We start from the raw sequence: 20118 nt of genomic DNA, 5'->3' as shown, positions 1-20118 counted from the left end.
TTTCTATGGCGTATACATTGAGTGCACAAAATAATAGGAACACCTTCCTAATATTGAGTTGCACCCCCTTTTGCCCTCAGAACAGCCTCAATTCGTCGGGGCATGGACTCTACAAGGTTTTGAAAGCGTTCCACAGGGATGCTTCCCACAGTTGTGTCAAGTTGGCTGTATGTACTTTGGGTGGTGGACCATTCTTGAAACACACAGGAAACTGTTGAAGTTCTTGACACACTCAAACTGGTGCGACTGGCACCTTCTACCATACCAGTTCAAAGGCAGTTTAATATTTTGCCTTGTCCTTACACTGAGTAAAGTGGATTTAACAAGTGCCATCAAGAAGGGATCATAACTTTCACCTGGATTCATCTGGTCAGTCTATGTCAGGGTTTCCCAAACTCGGTACTGGGGCCCACCGAGTGCACGTTTTGTTTTTTGCCAAAGGACTACATGGCTCATTCAAATAATCAAAGTGTGATGACAAGTTGGTTATTTGAATTAGCTGTGTAGTGCTAAGGCAAAAACCAAACAGAGGGGGCCCAGACCGACTTTGGGAACCCTTGTCTATGTCATGGAATATACCGCCTTCACTTGCTAGTCGGAACTAGGAAATTCAGAAATGTCCGACTTGCTAACTGGTTGAACGTGGCATGTGTATAACTACAACCAGTTAGCAAGTCGGACATTTCAGAGTTTCCTAGTTCCTACTAGCACGTGAACGTGGCACTAGATATTACTTTTTTTTTGTTGTTGTTGCAGTTTTGCATAGTGCATAATGTTAAATTATGATACCTAATTATAACTACATCGGGAAAAAGCCAAACTCAAGAGTATTCCTACTTTTTATAAGTTAAATAATATAATAATGTGGAGCATACTGAGAAATGGTTGGAGCCTAAGTAGACTTTATGAATGTAAAGAACATAGTAATCGCCCACCTGTAAAGCATGTTGCCGATTCCTTAAGAACAATGTTGTCTTCTGGGGGGGGGGCGATTTTTTAACAATAAAAGCCTACAAATAAAATATACAATTAGAAATAATTATTTTGATTATATGGATTATTGTTAATTTACCGGTGTTTAAGGATGCAATTTTGAAATGTAATGTTTAAGCATCCCACTGGGCACAGACGTCAATTCAACGTAATATTCCACATTGGTTCAACGTAATTTCATTGAAAGGACATGGAAACAACGTTGATTCAACCAGTGTGTGCCCAGTGGGATTGTTGTATTGCACAAACAAATTGGACTTTACAGAAAATATAGTGATTGTGTGTCCATAAAAATAAAGTTCAGTCTACTCATTAGAGTCCATACCATAGTATCCAAAAAAGTGAGTTGAACAAAAAGCTAGGTCATAGCAAGTGTTGCTGGACTTTTACTGTGGTCAAACAAGTTTATGTGGGGCCCCTGGACACTATACGGTATAAATATTGCACTGCACAGGAAAAATATTGATTGTGTGTCCATAAAACCATGGTCCAGTCTTCTCACTAGAGTCCTTAGAATACAAACGAGTTTGAAAAGAAAAACCTGCTTCATAGGAAGCATTACTATCAGTGGAGGCTGCTGAGGGGAGGCTGGCTTATAATAATGGCTGGAACGGAGCAAATGGAATGGCATCGAACCATGTGTTTGATGTATTTGCTACCATTCCATTGATTCCGCTCCAGCCATTACCACCAGCCCGTCCTCCCCAATTAAGGTGCCACCAACCTCCTGTGACTGCTATACCAAAATAGCTTACATTCTAAAAAGGTAGCTGTCCATAGTGCTGAAATGTGTCAGTATAAAGCTTCCTATGACCTAGCTTGTTGTTCAAACTCACTTGTTTTGCATTCTAGGGACTAGACTGGACCTATATAATTAAGAATTAGAACTCCATGAATTAGACTGGATTCTAAATACATGGCTCTGGACTGGACTATGGTACAGTCAATAATGATGAAAGATTACATTATTTCACTTTCTATGCCATCAATAATTATTTCAACATAGTCTAAAATGAGTTATCTGTTTAACAGCATAAATATACAATTGATAATATTTTAAGTCAAGGCGAAGGTCTCCCCCTACCGGACACAAGAAGTCATCACTGATTTAGTATATTAATTTATGGCCAATATTGCTCAGGCCTGGTTGGCAGGTTGGCCCGCAATTGCTAATAATCCATCGGAAACCGCCCGACTAAATGTGATAAAGTGACAATCTAAGACCCGCTTATATAGAAAATGTGCTGTAAACTACAGTCAGAGATGGCTGAACGATTTTTATTTGCCTGATTTAGATATGTTTCTGATTATAATTTCCAACATTTTGGTAGGCTATTTGTTAGTCAACTTGTCTATAATTAGATACATGCAGCCTTTGTTCACCAGCATAATGTCCTAAATCAATAGAATTAATGCTTCAATTTAGTTGACATAGGTAAAGTTTTCTCTGTCATCTCTGCTTCTTTCACCGTGCTAAGACGTTTAGGGAGCTGGGAGAAAATGCAATAACCCCCACCAAAAAACCGGAAAGATTTTCTGGCTAAATTTCCAAATGTTTCAAGTTTCAAGTTTTAATATCACATGCACAAGTACAGTGAAATGCCTTTCTTGCAAACTCAAAACCCAACAATGTAATAATCAATAACAATGTAATACTAGAAACACACAAGAAATAAGAAGAACAAAATAAGTAAGTAGGCATACTATATACAGGGTCAGTTCCAATACAATATTTACAATGTGCAGGGATACTGGAGTGGTGGAGGTAGATACAGTGCCCTCCACAATTATTGGCACCCCTGTTTAAGATGTGGTCGAGGACTTCCAAAAATTATCCTTTTTTTTTAAACAACATAGAACCCAAATGCAAAAAAAGAGAAAAATCCAACCTTTTATTTAAGTACATTACTTTGGTGTAAAAAAAAAAAATCACACATTTAGAAAAAAAAAAAACTTGAAATCATGTGTCCCACAATTATTGGCACCCCTGATGTTAATACTTTGTACAACCCCCTTTTGCCAACAAGACAGCACTTAATCTCCTCCTATAACATTTCACAAGATTGGAGAACACAGAGAGAGGGATCTTTGACCATTCTTCTTTGCACAATCTTTCTAGATCATCCATTGTCCTGGGTCCTCTCTTATGCACTCTCCTCTTTAGCTCACCCCACAGGTTTTCGATTGGGTTGAGGTCTGGGGACTGAGATGGCCATGGGAGGACCTTGAGTTTGTGACTGCTGAACCATTTTTGTGTAGATTTTGCCACATGTTTTGGATCATTATCCTGCTGAAAGACCCAATGACGACCCATCTTCAGCTTTCTGGCAGAGGCCATCAGGTTTTTATTTAAAATGCCCTGGTAGTTCAAAGCGTTCATAATGCCATGCACCCTAACAAGGTTCCCAGGGCCTTTGGAAGAGAAACAGGCCCACAGCATCACAGATCCTCCACCATACTTCACGGTGGGCATGAGGTGCTTTTCGGCATACTCATCTTTTGTTTTACGCCAGACCCACTTAGAGTGTTTGTTGCCAAAAAGCTCAATCTTAGTCTCATCTGACCAAAGCACACGATCCCAGTTGAAGTCCCAGTGCCGCTTAGTAAACTCCAGACGTTTACGTTTGTGAGTGTTAGTGAGAAAAGGCTTTTTCCTTGCATGCCTCCCAAACAGCTTGTTGGCATGTAGAGAGCGTCTGATGGTTGTTTTGGAGACTTTGTGACCCCAAGATGCCACTCTTTGATGCAATTCTGTGACAGTGAGCTTAGGACTTTTTTTTACTTCTCTTACCATCCTCCTCACTGTGCGTTGTGGCAAGATAAACTTGGGACCTCTTCCAGCCTTGTTTGTCACTGTTCCAGTTGTTTTAAACTTCTTAATGATTCCTCTGACTGTAGATACGGGCAAGTTAAGGCGAGTGGCTATTTTCTTGTAGCCATTGCCTGATTTATGAAGGTCGACACAAATCTGCCTTACTTGAATGGTGTGTTCTCTTGTCTTTGCCATGTTGACAAATGGGTAAGAGAATTAGACCTCTGTGTCACGTCATATTTATACCCCAGGGAAACAGGAAGTCATGAATTACTAATTAAAAGTTCCTAGATACCCTGACCAACTTTAGCAACTACAGAAAAATATATTTTTAAAAAAATCAATTAAAATTTTCAGCGGAATTGTTAGGGGTGCCAATAATTGTGGGACACATAATTTCAAATTTTTTTTTTTCTAAATGTGTGATATTTTTTTTTACCACCAAAGTAATGTACTTAAATAAAAGGTTGGATTTTTCTCTTTTTTTGCATTTGGGTTCTATGTTGTTTAAAAAAAAAGGAGAATTTTTGGAAGTCCTCAACCACATCTTAAACAGGGGTGCCAATAATAGTGGAGGGCACTGTATGTATAGGGGTAAGGTGACTGCAACAGGATATAAGATAAACAGAGTAGCAGAAGCTTGTATGTGAGTGGGTGTGCATGTGTAGAGTCAGTATAAATGTATGTTTAATTATGTGTGAGTGAGTGTGTGTGAGTGTGTAGGGCCCTGTGAGTGTGCATAGAGAAAATAAAAATTAAAGGTCAATAAGGATACAAGGTTAACTCAGATAGTCTGTGTAGCTATGTTGTTAGCTATTTATCAGTCTTACTGCTTGAGGATAGAAGCTTTTCAAGAGCCTGTTGGTGCCAGACTTGATGCACCGGTACCGCTTGCCATGCGGAAGCAGAGAGAATAGTCTATGGCTTGGGTGGTTGGAGTCTTTAACGATTTTCCGGGCCTTCCTACCACACCACCTGATATAGATGTCCTGGATGGCAGGGAGCTCAGCCCCAGGTATGTCCTAGGCTGTCCGCTCCACACTCTGCAGCGCCTAGCGATCGAGGGCGGTGCTATTGCTGTACCAGGCAGTGATGCAGCCAGTCAAAATGCTCTCAATGGTACAGCTGTAGAATGTTTTGAGGATTTGAGGGCCCATATCAAACTTTTTCAACCTCCTGAGGGGGAAGAGGCGCTGTCACATCAGTTTGACTGGTTGTAAGGAAATAGAAAGCTGTGAAAGCAACCCAACATGTTTCTGATAAGATTTCAGTTAGGCTTGGATGCATATTTTATGTGGTTGAAATACTATCAGCTTTTATTGGTTGGTTAAGGGCTGTAAGTAAGCATTTCACGGTAAGGTCTACACCTGTTATATTCGGCGCATGTGACAAATACAATTGTATTTTATTTGATGCTGATAAAGATAGCACCTCTACAGAATGTAACTACACCAGTGGCGATTTTATCATGTAAATCTGGGTGGGGCAAACTCAACATATATTTTTTTAGATGCATGCCAGCAAAGCCACTACACAACAATAAATTAATTGCACTATAACGTTGACAAATGGTGCCCACAAACTGTTAGGGCCTACATAAAGCTGTCCCAACAGCAGAGCTTTCTTTTTAGCACCATGGAGTGAATCCTTACCACCGCTACACTTTGCTATCAGCGGAGCCTTCTCTGGCAGTGAAACAGTTCATTCAGCCTCATTTACTGCTTTTTTTAAAAACTGAGCTAATATGGCTGACTTGCTTAAACAAATGTGGTTTCTACTGACAATTGAGATGCACAAACTAAGGCATATGGGAATGACGAGTGGATAAGAGGCAATCCGTAATTTCGATTAAGACATTAATGAGCGAGCTAAGATGGACGTAGTCAATATATCTATTTGTTCAGCACTTTTGAAATGTACAGCGACAGAATTCAGAACAGAGGCCGTTTATCCAGTATTCTCCCTGTACATCAAGTCAGAACCATAGGATAAACACATTTTGTCATGAAACTTTGTCATCAAAGTTTGTCATTCTCTGGATTTATGGTACTTTCAAGACAACTGGGACTTGGAAGTCTGAGATTTCCCAGTTCCGAGTTTCCAGTTGTTTTGAACCCGCAGAAGTCATGCTGGATTGACAGCATGGCCAATATATTCAACCTTTTCTGGCCCATGGTGTTGGGTGTGAATGTTTATCCTTTTAAGCTTGGAAAAGAGACCCTTAAACCCAGACTTGGACGACACACCCTCTCCACCGAATAGCAGGGGAAGCAAAATAGTGATTACTTTGCAACGCTTGCAGTTAGCCACTGATTCCTTCCAAACCACTCATTGTTGAATTTGCAATTTCCAACTTGTTGTATAACGCTTATGTCCAATGGTGGGGATCATATTTCTCCACTCCTTTTCCCAAGTCAAAAATGTGCCTACATTTGGTGTATCATTTTACTGCAAGAAATGTTTAATTCTGCAGGAGTTAAATTAAGCCTATGTGAAAGGTTATAGACCTACAGTCAGTGTCCAGATTTCAGTTTCCATTTAACCCATCTGAACAGTAGGCTACAGTTCCCTTGATGTGCCATAAGCCTATTTGAAGTCCCATCTTGTGACTGTCGAATTTGTATAGCGCCTCACAATCATCACACATAGGCCTAACATAGCCAGCACTGCTATCATTCTCTTTTATCACTTCAACAAATCTTTCCCCCCAAAACAATTTCTGACCCTCCCTTGTCTTTATTTTCAACTCTCCAATTCGCAACTTTTCTCTTATTGAATTAAACTCCAACATTGTCCTTTTTGCCTCCATGGATCTATGTTAACCTTTTCTACCCGTTCCCAAAAGCATTTGGCAATTGGAGTGTAGGCTATTTGGCACGCATACAGTTAGGCCCTAAAGCTTAGGCTTACACACTAATGCCAGAAAACCTAAAATAATGAAAGAAAAACCTCAATGTAGCCTATAGATATAAATTGCACAAGAATTATACATTTATGGATTTTTTAAGGCATTGTTTTCTCTTTGTTCAATCCGTCCGCCACCCACCCGCCCTTCATCTACACAATACTTAATGACCCTAAACCCGCCCGCCCCGCGGATATAACCGCGGCGACTGCGGGTTATGAGTCAATTGTGGGCGTGTGCGGGTGAACAAATAGTGCACCACTACTGTCAGTTATCCTGTGTGAGCTTTTGTCCTGAACCCATTACTGTGTTTTAGGTGCCAAGCTTATGGTCATGTTGCAGCAGTGTGTAGGAGGGAGATTCCTAGATGTGAGAAGAGTGCAGGAGGGCAAGAGACAGAGGAATGTGTAGTATCGGTGGAACAAGTTGTGTGTGTTAATTGTAGGGGTAACCATGGTGCTGGAGATTAGAAGTGTCCGGTGAGAGAAAGGCAGGTTGAGGTTCCCAGGATCAGAGTAGTACAGAAGGTGTCATATGCTGAGGCATTGAAGAGAGTAGTAGAGGAAGATGGGTCCACGGCAAGGGATTCTAAGAGGCTCCCTGTGAGAAGGCCGAGGCCAATAGAGAGTGATAAGAATAACATGTACTATCAGTAAAGTTGAATTCTTAGCGTTCATAGCTATGGTTATCAACTGTACAGCAGAAATGGAACATAAATCACAGAAAATAACTGTGGTGGTGGCAGCTGCAGGGAAGTACTTGGGTGTACAACATTTTACTGCAGAAGAGTTACAAGGTGTGTTGAACGATAGTATCCCGTCCTCCCAGGATGCTGGCCTGGTGTAGGATCAGATAGGGCCAAGTAGTGGAATAGTGGTGAGGTTTCAATGGGTGAAGGGTTAATTGGTAGGACCATTCTTCTTCCCTTTTTCCTGTCCTTTTCCCTTCCCTTTTTGTGTCACAAAGTGTAATGAATTCACACTCCAGAACAGTAGGCGGAAACACAGGGCTTAATAAGATAAATAGACGAATAGGGAAGCGGTGATCGGTCTCACACTCCAGTACAGTAGGTGGCAGTGTATGCACCTTTCAGTTGGTTGCAATCCGCCAATACAAATGTAACGAAGAAGAAGAGTCCTCAAATATGGCGGAAGCGGAAGCATTGTTTGAGTCGGATGGCGTGTTGAGTAAAGTTAATGGAAATGAGTGGAAAATTGTAGCATTGAAGAATGTAGCAAAGGGCTGAAGTTGTTAATGAAGATAGGCCACAGACAATAATGCCTTGTTCCTTGTTGGAGTACATTTCATGGATAAGGATGTGTTTTTGGGCGATCCATTTGTGGTCGGGGAGATGGTGGAGGATGCACCGGGAAAGGTGGAGTCAATCAAAGTGACCAGGAGTGGTATGGTGTTGATTTGTTGTATGTCAGAAGAACAAAACATAAGTGCAATTATCGGAGTATGAAGTAGAAAGCTTTGATTTTCTGAACAGAGCACCGGTAAAAGGTGTCATCTCTGGCGTTGCGGTGGAAATTGAGGCTGAAAATCTAAAGCACCATGTACCAGGAGTAGTGGATGCACGTCTATTGAACTGTATGGTGAATGGAAGGAAAGAGGAAAGCCTATCGGTGCTAGTGCTCATTGATGAAGAGTCTCTTCCGACACATGTAATGCTGAGGTATATGAGATATGTGGTGAGAGCTTATGTGAACAGACCGTTGCAGTGTCTTAAATGTAGAAGGTTTGACCACTTGGCAAGTGTGTGCAGATGGAATAAATATGTTGTGGAAGAATCAGTGGATACACTGTGCTAAAGGAGTACATAGATTTTTGTTTTTGTTGTTTTGGGGGAATAATGAGTTTCCCTATTTCCGTGTGTTTTTCTGTGTTAAAGTTCACCATTTTCACCCCACACAGTAGGTGGCGGCATGCACCTCCAACCTATGTTTGCGGACCGACATAATACCATAGAAGAAGAAGAAGAAGAAGAAGAAGAAGAAGAAGAAGAAGAGGTCCTCTATCTCTATGTGCCACAGGTGTCAAGCTTATGGGCATGTGGCAGCAGTGTGTAGGAGGGAGGTTCCCAGGTGTGAGAAGTGTGCAGAAGGGCATGAGACAAAGGAATGTGTAGCATTGGGGAAAGTAGTGGTATGTGTTAATTGTAGGGGTGCCCATGGGGTTCGGGATCCGAAATGTCCGGTGCGAGAGAGGCAGGTTGAGGTTTCCAGGGTTGGAGTAGTGCAGAAGTTGTCATATGCTGAGGCAGTGAAGAAAGTATAGGAAGATGGGTCAAGGGGGAGGGATCCTGAGAGGAATGGTGTGAGTAGTAGATCTGTACCAGTACAGAGGGATAAACCAACAAGTGATATATGTTTCAGTAAGATTGGAATTTTGGCATTTATAGAAATGGTTATCAACTGTACTGCAGGGATGGAACATAAGTCGCAGAAAATAGAGGTTGTGGTGGCAGCTGCAGAGAGGTATTTGGGTGTGCGAGACTTGACATCAGAAGAGTTACAGGGTGTGTTAAGTGGTGGTGGCCCATCCTTTCAGGCTGTTGGCCTGAAGTATGAATACATATATTTAAATAGTGGAGTATGGTAGTTATTATTTTTTATTATTGTTACGTTTTTTTGTGTGAGTGTAGTGTTAGATGGTAGGGTATTTGTATTTTCTAAAGCAAAGTATAAGGGAGTTATACTCCAGTCTAGTAGGTGGCGGTAATGCAACATTTATTGGATGCCAACCGCCGTTAAACCTCATCGAAGAAGAAGAAGATCTCTGTGCTGAACTTTTATTAATAGACAACATTTTGTGAGGAAAGGACAACTTCAGATTTTTTTCCCCAAGACAAATATATTTATGCAGGAGGTAGGTGTGATATTTTTATGTAATTTCTAGACATATCTGTTAAATTTGAGGGAGTCAATTAATGCTCCAATTTGAAACTTTCAGTATAGGCTAGCCTTTGATCATGACTCTCAGTTCCATTACATTACACATACTGTAAGTCATTGGATGAAGGTGTCTTCTGTACAGGGGTTTTGATAATTAAGAGCACCGGTGCTTGGTCTGAACATTAACACGCATCGCTTGCGGTACGGTTTTGGAAGCATAAGGACATTATCTTTCATATCAACGAGAAATAATTTTCAAAAAACGAAAGGTTGAATTTTATAGGGTTAGTGTTCCCACCCGGCCATATCGCCATGTTACAGAGCATACAGAGCATGTTTATGGAAGACAGAGGGTGCATGCTCCTAACACCTGTGTGTAACGGAAGAAGGCCGCCAGAAACTTGTTGTCAGTGAAAAATACTGTCAGCCGCAACTGTGATAAAGCCGGTTAAAACAGTGCACAGTAAGTGTATATTTTATATTTGTTAAATTATTTTGATGTGATATGAAAGTAAAGGGCTTTATGTTTCTAGAACCGAATCGCGATTTGAGAATCGACTCACGTTTAGATTTAGTATTTGGCTGTTTTGGCTTCCAGAGCCAGTCTACCTTTGAAAATAACATGGGTCCTTGGCACAGTAGGCTCCTTAAGAGTTCATATGGTGCGACGTGTAGGCCTGATTTAGCCATAGGGCCTACCAGGCCATGCTCTTCTAAACGTTGAAATGGAAACAATGCTTGTAGGTAGTCTGCCTCCAAAGCCAAAGGCTACATTTGATTTGGTACCTGTAAATATATCTTCGTTGTTTTTTACAGCAGAAACCTTCTGGTATGAAGCATTTCGCTATAACATCTGCGAAACACGTGTATGTGACAAATACAATTTGATTTGATGTTAAATCTTGTTTTAATATGAGATGCTTGTAATTGCACACTTAACAAGCTTAGGTTTGTTTGGTTGCGCCATGCCAACTCCTTTACCTAATAACATTTACATTTTAGTCATTTAGCAGACGCTCTTATCCTGAGCGACTTACAGTTAGTGAGTGCATACATTTTCATACTGGCCCCCTGTGGGAATCGAACCCACAACCCTGGCGTTGCAAACGCCATGCTCTACCAACTGAGCTACAAGGAGGGCTAATTGTGTGTGAGGTATTGAGTTTCTTAAAGGACTAATCCTCTACCCCACACCCTCACCTTACAATCACTGACCCAGAGAGCTAGGTGATGCAGCTCTATACACTTGTATGTATCCGGTCAGTGTGTGTGTGTGTGTGTGTGTGTGCAGTATGTTTTTCCTTTCCTTGTGTGTGTGTGTGTAGATTGTGTGGCCTACGCCTGCCAATTAAATTACCCCTAGCTTTCAGAATACAAGGCTGCAAGATTCTACAATACTTCACTAAAACACCTAAGTCACAATATGGCACTTTGAAGGGTGAAATGTGTGGATGATTCAGCTTATCAAGGAAACATATAATATCATGCCAAGGAATACAATATCATTCCAGTATAAATGGACCCAGTTGCCTGTTCTGTGGTGTTCAAGGTGGTATTTGTCAGGGCATGTGTGGGAACGGTGAATGATTTAGATAGAACACAGTGCAGCAGGTAGACGGCTAACAGGGCTAGAGGGATACCCAGTGATGATGATGGGAGTGGTGAGGAATTTTGCAGAGTTTTTAAACCACGCTTTCAGATGTGCTTCATTTCCAAAGGGACAGGTCGCTGCTTGAAGAAGTCTAGGGGGAAGGGTACCCTGCTGACAGCCCCTAAAATCCTGTTGAGCCGACACAGCATGCTAATGGGAGCCAAGGGGAAGCAGAGTGATTGTGGGGTTAGCCTGGCAGACTGTGACACATTTGCTCTCTTGCAATGGGGGAAGATGGAGTGTGGTCTCGGACTCATTACTCAGATGGTGTTGGTGGTTTCAAATTGCTAGTCACGCCGGTGTGAAAGCGACCTCTGGTAACTAAAAGCTGCTACACACACTCCTCAATATTTACAACTTTAATCTCCAGGGAGGTTACAGCCCATTCAGAACAGAAAGTAAAACAAATCACTAAAGTAATGGAATGGCAGAGTGTTGTTCACTGATCAAGCTAATCTTCTGTCTAGCTTTTCTGCTCTCATGTTCATAGTGACGGTAATTGGGTGAAAAGGAGGAAACATCCTGTCTCTCAGGTTATCAGTGCTGCACAAGGACTAGCTGGAAAGGCATTGGGGTTTGGGTGGGAAGTCTCTTTCCCTTTACTAAATAGATGAATACTCCATGACCCAGTTATGTTTTAGGTTAAATATAAATTTCATAGAAACATTCATGATGGCTTTTATGGACTGAGGACACAGAGGTGAATTGAAATAGTCTGAAATGGTTATGATTTGAGACAATAAATGGACAAATTCATAATGACAGTGAAGGATTGTGGAAAATCTTAAGTTGCAACCACTGACCCAGTATAATCAGACCCATACATTTTTACATTTGAGATTTTAGTCATTTAGCAGACGCTCTTATCCAGAGCGACTTACAGTTAGTGAGTGCATACATTTTACCTTGCACGTTGCACTCAATCATTTTCTCAGCCAGAAGTGGTGTGTTTGGTTTAGGGTAGGTATTTGCAGTGGTGAGGGAAACTCTTTGACCGCTGTTTGACTACAAAACTATTTGAACTGCTCTGGGTTTGGGGTTGACTAAGAGCGGAACACAGTTTGTTTAAGTGATCAGAGTGGAGGTATCCGACACCTTGAAGCACAGTCCAGGTGCTTTCTGTGAATGTTATCACGGAGCCGCTGACTGAACCCCCTGCTCACACTGACGGCTTGTCTAGATCAAGTATTTTGTTGCCACTCTGATGTCAAATAAACTTTGCCAAGTTCAATGCAATAAATCATCCATATTGAGAAATAGCCTACCTTTCACCTCTGAACAATAGGCGTTGTAGTGTTTTCATTATTACAACAAGTTGAAATAATTGATAGAATACTGAAATATAAGTAATATGTAACATTTGTCTAACAGAAATTGTCCAAAATTGTTATGGATCAGAGCTTCAGGCTGTAGACTCAGTGGCACATATGGAAGATAATTGGTAGTCATGTATATTACAGCCTTTCATGTTTCCTAAGCTTTCCCCCCACTAAAACATGTATTTAATTGCCATGCCATCATGTAAGCTCCACCTGTCTTGTAGAAAGTTGAAGTGCCGTGTCAAATACCTTCTTGGGGCTGTTAGTACCTGCATATGTCTTAATCCACTCAATTTCTGTTGTTTTTTCTGGTTAAGCAGCAGAGAAGAATGCCCAGACTCTGTCAGGACACACCTGCAGCCCAGGCTGCTCTCCAAGCACCTCTCCTGCCATTCCTGACCCCCAACGATGCTGCCTCCCTCCCGCAATCTGAGAAAGAAGTTGGCTAGATGCTATGAGAACCCAAAACAAGTAGGTCTGTGTATAGTCATACAGTAACAGACTCACTACAAACGGAAGGGTATCTGTGTTGGACCCATGGACCAAGGTGCAGCAGTACAAGCCAAGGCTGTGAGAAAGCCACAGTCATGTCTAATTCCCCCTAGACACAATGTTTTCACTGCAGTTGGCAGGAGAAAAGACAGGTCTCGAATTGCTCATCCAAACATGTTTTCTCTCTAGCCTGACTAAATCAATATCGAGCTGTGACTTTTACAGGGCTTCAGTAATTGCCCCTGACTGTAGGTCTGACTCGAGATTTTGTGGCTTAGGTTTAATGCACCTGTAGAGTTTTTGCATGTAAACTGCTGGAAGCGAAGAGCTGCATACCTGTCAATTGTTAGCTAATCCAATGCTGTCTGTCTCTCAAAAGCGATGAATCATTTCCTAAAGCATGACCGTGGAGAGAGATGGGAGACCACCAGGGTTGTGTGCCAAAATGTTTTATTTGCTCTTATCATTATTATTTGTCCTCTCACTTTCAACTCAGATGAAAACGTTTAGCTTTCTCTTATCTATACCAAATTCAGAGATGCCATATTACTGTGTATTTTGTTGTTGTATTTGATAAGTGTTTAATTCTGAGATCTCCCTGTATCAAATGTAGAGAAAGCATGAGAGGAGGCCCTTATGTTTTGAAGTCCCCACTGTCTCTGAGGACATCCAACCAAGCTGTGATGCGAGTGCAATATCACATAGATCTAATCACACTCTTCACCCATATTTTAGGTCCTGCTCTGTCTCTTTTCTTCACAGGAGCCTACCCTCTACTAAACACTGGAATCAAAGGCAAGCAGGAGGGGAAACAGGCTTTGAACATAGACACGTCTGTGGCAGTCTCCCAAAAGCAGCCTTTTTAAGATCACCGTATGGAAGGTAAATATTTTTGTCTGGCATATGTAGTGGCTGCAGGAAGCATGCCATCCATTTCTTTCTAGTCTTTTTTTAAATTGGAAAACATTCATTTTTTTCATCTTTACTAGTAGTTTTAATCTACTCTTTGTTAGTGAGATAGGCTTAACTCTTTCAGAGCATTTCTTTATTGATTTATGTTTGCAATCTTGCATGCCTTGTTTTGAATTTCATTCATGTTTATCTTTACATTGAGAATAAACATTTACAAATAAATATAAACATGCTTAGCTTTTAGTTAACTCTGGGCAAAGGAATAGTAGGCTTATGAATGATCTCCACAGTCCCTTCTCTCCTAAACCAGCAGGTGGCACTGTATACTCACCAATGAACAGATAAAGGTAGCAATGTAAAACCTGTAGCATTTTACCCCACTACAGAATGTGGGGTTCACTTCTCACATCATTATTTTATGTCACTACTTTAACATGAAATCAGTGTGGCGGTGTATTTATAATACAACTATTATATCTATCTGATCTAGTGGTTTTAGGCACATGAGAGATAGTTGACAAAAAAAGTTCAAACACTTATTTACAGATTGGATGTGAATTCTGATTTGTAATTGCACGTTATTTTATATTTGGTAAGCTTTTTAACCCTTTACACTCGTAAAGTGGCAGATTTGGGCGCTGATAAATGCTCTGAGCTTCACTGCATTGTATTGGTTTTGACTGAGAGCCGTTCTGGACTTGAGCACCACATGCGACAAGAAGTTGCCTCCAGCCCTCCCGCTAATTGGGTAACTTTAGCAAATGTTTGGTTGTCTGAGTGAGGGAAATGCTGTAAATTAAGGACTTGATGTATTTTGAAAGATGAGATGTTGAGGATTATAATAAACACTGCTTTGACGTCATACAAGCAAACCAAACACCTGTGAGTCCAAATGTGCACAAATTTCCATATCTTAAAACTCATGTCATATACAGTGTCAACGTTTATGATCACTATGTTTGATGACATGGCATCATACCCTGGGTTGTTCTGAACAGAATGAGCCTGTGTTTGTATATTGTGAAGAAGATTCACCATGGAACACGCACCTGAACGCACACATGACTCCTTTCAATGCGGACCAAAATTACGATCTGTTTCTCTGAATTGCCCTGTGAAAGCCTACCACTGTAATATCTTATTTTATAACTTAGCTAGTCATGTTGGCAATAGAGCAAGTTTTCAAATTATTCCCACCTGAACCAGATTGCGATTTATAATGGCAGTTTTTGGATTGTGTAAACAACAACAGTAATTGTGTGCTGGCGGGGATGCAGGGTTGTGTTCCAAACAAAACAACTACAAGTGTGTTTGTAGTTAAAAAAATACTATTCTTTGAGTCATCAAAGTGCAATAAAATGACTTAGGAACTGTTCACACTTTGGAAAGGTGTGTGTGGCCACTTGGAGACACCAGTTAGTCCTCTCACTCAAACCCTTGCAATTTTTTTTTATTATGTTGCACCCACCACACATTTTCCAGGAATATTCTTATGTTACTGATAAGCGTCAAGAAATGTGGAAAAAATGCACATAAAATCAACAGCGTAATGTTTGGATTCAGTCTTGTCAGGTGAACTGTTATCCTCAACTTTGGTCTAATCATTTTCCCATAATCTCCTAACTTTCCCCCTTTCATTTGCCACCATGCATATGCATTTCATATTTCTTCTGTAAGAAACATTTAAATGTAGCCCTATCCATATAGGCCAATTCCCATGAGTTTAAAGGGTTACATGTGTTCTGCAGACAAATCAAACAATCTTGTGTGAATCATGGTAGCCTACGTAATAGACAGGCCTTGAACGGATCAGTCTTCCACCATCCCCAGCTTTACCCTGTTTATACTCTGTATGTCAGCACTATGGCTTGGCATACTGTTGAAACCACCAAATATTATAGTTTTTCAGTAATGTATTATTTTCTATACTCAAAATACCCTACATTGCAGATATTCAGGACATCAATAATAACTTATTTAACTTGGTTGTAGGACTTTGGTATATTGTCATGTAATGTTCCGTCTATTGCATTGCCCCCAGATTATTTTTGGTTAAGAAATTCGAATTTAAAAAACACCTAAAAATAAATATTTGGAAAGGTTTTTTTACAAATGCCATTGTATTCCAGGTGAAACAAAGGCAAAATTGTTGTAGTCCTTATTTTGAAAGTCCAATCTTCTCAGTCCCAAACCAAAACCAGAAGGGAAAATCCGAACAACATAATCCTCATCTGTAGAAGCATTATTTGCTCATAACAATAATAAAATAAAATAAGTATGGTGTAAGGTTTCAGATATTTTTTTATCTAACTCTTTCTTATCCATATAAAACAGTGAAAATTACTTAAACATCAATTCTCACAGGGGAGCACTTATTTGCAGCTAAATATACTTCAGAGAGTTGAGGGTCATTGTTTGTTATTTTGAGGGGGGAAAATAATAGTAAAATGTTAATTAATGGTCGAATGTCACATAGCAGCTCACTCTTCCGGCTCAGCTAGGCTGACATGACATAAATGGAGAACTAGGCATCATTACATGAGAGATTGTTTGCTTAGCTGAATTAATTTCTCGGCTCCTCTTGTGTCGCGCTCCAGTGCTCTTCTGCACATTTTGTGCCTGCTGTTTTGAAAGTCCCTGACACTGTATCTGTGTGTCCGTGTGTGTGTGTGTGTGTGTGTGTGTGTTGTTTCTGTGTGTGTAGTCTTATGTGCTACTGTACATGTTATCAAAGCACAGACAAACATTTTAATTTGTTCCCACACTTATGCACACACAAACACATACACACGGCTTTACAAAGTGACATATTTTTCCACGGTGCTCTGGTTTGTAAGTGCTGTAGAAGGTGGTTAAAAGATCACAAGTTATATACAGGTGTACAGTAACAATTGGCGGTGTGGATTGATGTTGCCTACAGATGGCTTGTGGTTAGGAACATGCGTGACTATTGCAGCGAGCCCAGGAAAGGCAGAATGGCACGGCAGCTGTGTGTATGGAAATGATTTTCTTGTTTGTTTTGCTTTTTGGCTGCTAGAGAACTACCACGCTCTTAAGGACTTTAATCCCACTGGAGCGCAAGCGGAAATTCTGATAGTTTCAACAGAACCTTCAACAAAGTCTCCCGCTAAAACTCAATTAATTCCAGGGATGATCGAGTGCATGTTGTTTTCCCTCAGCTTAGACCTGAAAGAAGGACACCTGACATCAAAATAATCTTGAACTTGTTACCCTCAGTTAAATATTGGTTTATGGGTGCTCAAAAGCTTTCTCCTGTTTCATCCATTGTGTCAACAACTGGCACAAAACAAATCTAGGTTTGCATTGGTTCTCTTTTGGAAAAAACATAATTTGGTTTGAGCTTGTCATCTTTAGGGTGTAACAGTTCAGAAATCCAGTGATGTTCCTAGACTGTTTGTAGAGGCCGTGTAGAGCTTCCTCTTGGCTAAGCTCAGCCGGTCTCCCCAGTGTTCGTGTGGCTGTTATGTTGTGTAGCAGCTGATGGCCTCCACACATACAGGGTATAAAAAGATGAATGAGCGCCCAGCTGGAGAGGAGAGTGAGCTGCATCAACAGCGAGGCTCTGAAACAAAAGCCAGCACACACGTGAGATCTGAAATGTCAGGAAAGCGAATGGGATGCAAGCAACTGAGTCAAAGCAAGGTGGATTACGGTTATGCTCAATTTGGAGGACCAAGGGATAAAAAAAATTGCCTGACAAGATATATTAATAATTTGTATATGATAAGTAAAGTCAATTACAATAGTATTGTGTCATTTGGGCCATTGCAGCCTGTTGTGATGTGGTTAGAAGTTCACTAAAAATAAAGTTGAGATTTTCTTTAGTCACTTGCATGTTATTATGACTAAAATATTTCAAAAGCTTTACCCATGACTAAGTCCCTGCGTTTTTGCCCGATTTAAATGAGGCACTGTGATTTTACCAGTATTTCCAACATTATCCGGCTAGTGCTGGAAGTACAAAATCCTAGTAAATGATCTGTAATTGGCACAAGGTTTCTCCAATTAGTCAATCTATGTCTGGTTGTGCACGCGTATTTGAGTCAGGGGAGGCAAAGCTCTGCGAATCTTGATCATACAAAGCCTATTATATGGCAAGGAAGATTATTTGTAGATCAGTGATACTGCACCTCACTTTGCTCAAGCTGATCCTCTCCAACTGACTCAATCTCTGGTCATCGGAAGTTGTAAAAGTGGGGCAATTAAGGGAAGTTAGAGTACCACAGTATGAGTCATTACCCATAAAACCTAGTGGTCAAACAAGGAAATTGTTCCAATTGTTTTTTCCACCATTCATTTTTCCCATAGGGGATTTTAGAAACACTTAAAATAAGGGATGTGTTTTGTGTAGGCTTACCCTAGCGTGAAGTTTTGATAACCGCGTAAATCTCTCTCGGACAAGGTGACTTTTATCAATATATTCGCCTGTATTTACCTCCCAAAAAAGAAAAAGAGCCAAATATATTTTGATAAAAGTCACCTTGTCCGAGAGAGATTTACATGGTTCTCCAAAACGTCATGCCAAGGTAAGCCTACACGAACCACAGCCCTTATTTTAAGTGTTTCTAAAATCCCATATAGGAAAAATGAATGGTGGAAAAACTGTGGGGCTCTATAAAGAAAAGAATAGGAAATCAATACTAGAAAAGTGCATGAATGTCTATTAGTATAGTAATAATAATAGACATAACAATCATCAAAAGAACGATACAAACGAAACAACCATCTGCGCATTTATCATCACTTGTTATACCTTACTGAAGCGTTCTCTAAGTTTGGCCTTAGTTAGGCTTGTTTGGCAGTTATATGTAGTATTCATCTTCTTCAACGAGCTGTCAGCCGTCCTCTCGGGCCCCTAAATTGTTTGCCCAAATATCTGCGTCTGCAGCGGATGCTCCTGGACACTACCCAAGGCTGGTCTCTTTCTGTTTCAGTCTGTGCCCATGGAGTGTGACCCCGCGGAGGCCTGTACATTAATCATGACGTGGAGAGAGGGCCCCAGACAAGCCTGGGACATTCCTGGGACAGCTTGCTGCTGGGCAGGTGAAGCAGCCAGCCACGCCGACACTGCTGGGAGGGCAAGGTGGGGGCCAAGAAGGGTTGCTAAGGGGCTGTTCCCCACTGTGAGTTCGCCAACTGAACTCCTAACAAGTAAATAGGATGAGTAATTAGATATTATAATTTAAAGATTAATTGTGTCAAAGGAATTGTCCCCTCAACGCCTGCGCGTGTAAGCTAGCTCCTCTGAAGTTGCCCAGCTCTAGTGGTGCAGTCAGTCATTCCCAGTTTGCATTGTAAATATGACTGTGTTGATAAATCCACAGACCAACAGTCCACTCCTCCATGAGTGCTTGGATGGTTTCCAACATGTAAAACCTAGCAACAGGATTTGTCTCAGACCTCTGAGAGAGACCAAGTGGTGTGCTGGCACACAAACCAACGACATATGGATCTTTGTTTTGCTTCTTAGTGCATTTTGTCAGCTGGTTTAAAAAGTGGATTGCTATTCTTATTGGTTGTGCATTACAGCGACGTTTTCATGGTTTTGTACTTTTGGATGACATTTTTTGTAGCTTTGCAAAAACATATGTAGTCTAATGAACAGTGTTTCCTCTAAGATTTTCTTTCAGCAGCGGTGGCGGGGGGGTCACTTCTGGTGACTTTTTAAAAGGACATTCTACTCCAAAATGAATGAAAATTAAATTGACACCATCTGAAATATAATTTTCCCTTTTTTAAAAGCATTATAACTTGTAGCCCAACTGATGCAGCATAGCGGCTTTAAATAAATAGGCTGAAGCATGGGGTTTCCCTTCTGCATTTACCTCATTGAAAACCACAAAAGACTCATTGAATCAAATGCTACAAATATACAGTACAAAATGGTGGGGGTGACAGGGGCGTGGTAGTGGACGTGGCCAATGGCCAGAGGCCCTCCTCTTGGCTGCAGAGAGAAGATTTTACAATTTTGTAAAGCTAGTTTCCTGCAATTCTACACATTTTGTCATGGGGCTGAGAGAAAAAATGTCAGTTTTAAAGCAAATTTCCTGCAATTCGACACATTTCACCATGGCTTATGCCATGTTCTTATGCTGTCTGAGTGACTCAAACATTAT

At 40.8% G+C, this 20118-nt stretch overlaps 1 long non-coding RNA gene across 3 annotated transcripts; it reads left to right on the top strand.

Moving 5' to 3' along the window:
* Positions 1-9501: 9501 nt before the first annotated feature.
* LOC311131580 lies at positions 9502-14813 on the top strand. Of its 3 annotated transcripts, none has more exons than XR_014613434.1 (3): positions 9502-9581; positions 12895-13048; positions 13832-14813. It is a non-coding gene; the product is annotated as an uncharacterized lncRNA (long non-coding RNA). The 3 variants fall into 3 exon arrangements; XR_014613435.1 differs by having other exon boundaries at positions 9514-9581; positions 12898-13048; XR_014613436.1 differs by lacking the exon at positions 9502-9581 and adding an exon at positions 10022-10070.
* The last annotated feature ends 5305 nt before the right edge of the window (positions 14814-20118 follow it).

The sequence above is a fragment of the Coregonus lavaretus genome (genome assembly GCF_964263955.1).
Source record: "Coregonus lavaretus genome assembly, chromosome: 6".
NCBI lineage: Eukaryota > Metazoa > Chordata > Actinopteri > Salmoniformes > Salmonidae > Coregonus > Coregonus lavaretus.
Note: the sequence above shows the minus strand (reverse complement) of the source record. Positions and strands in the feature narration are given on the sequence as shown.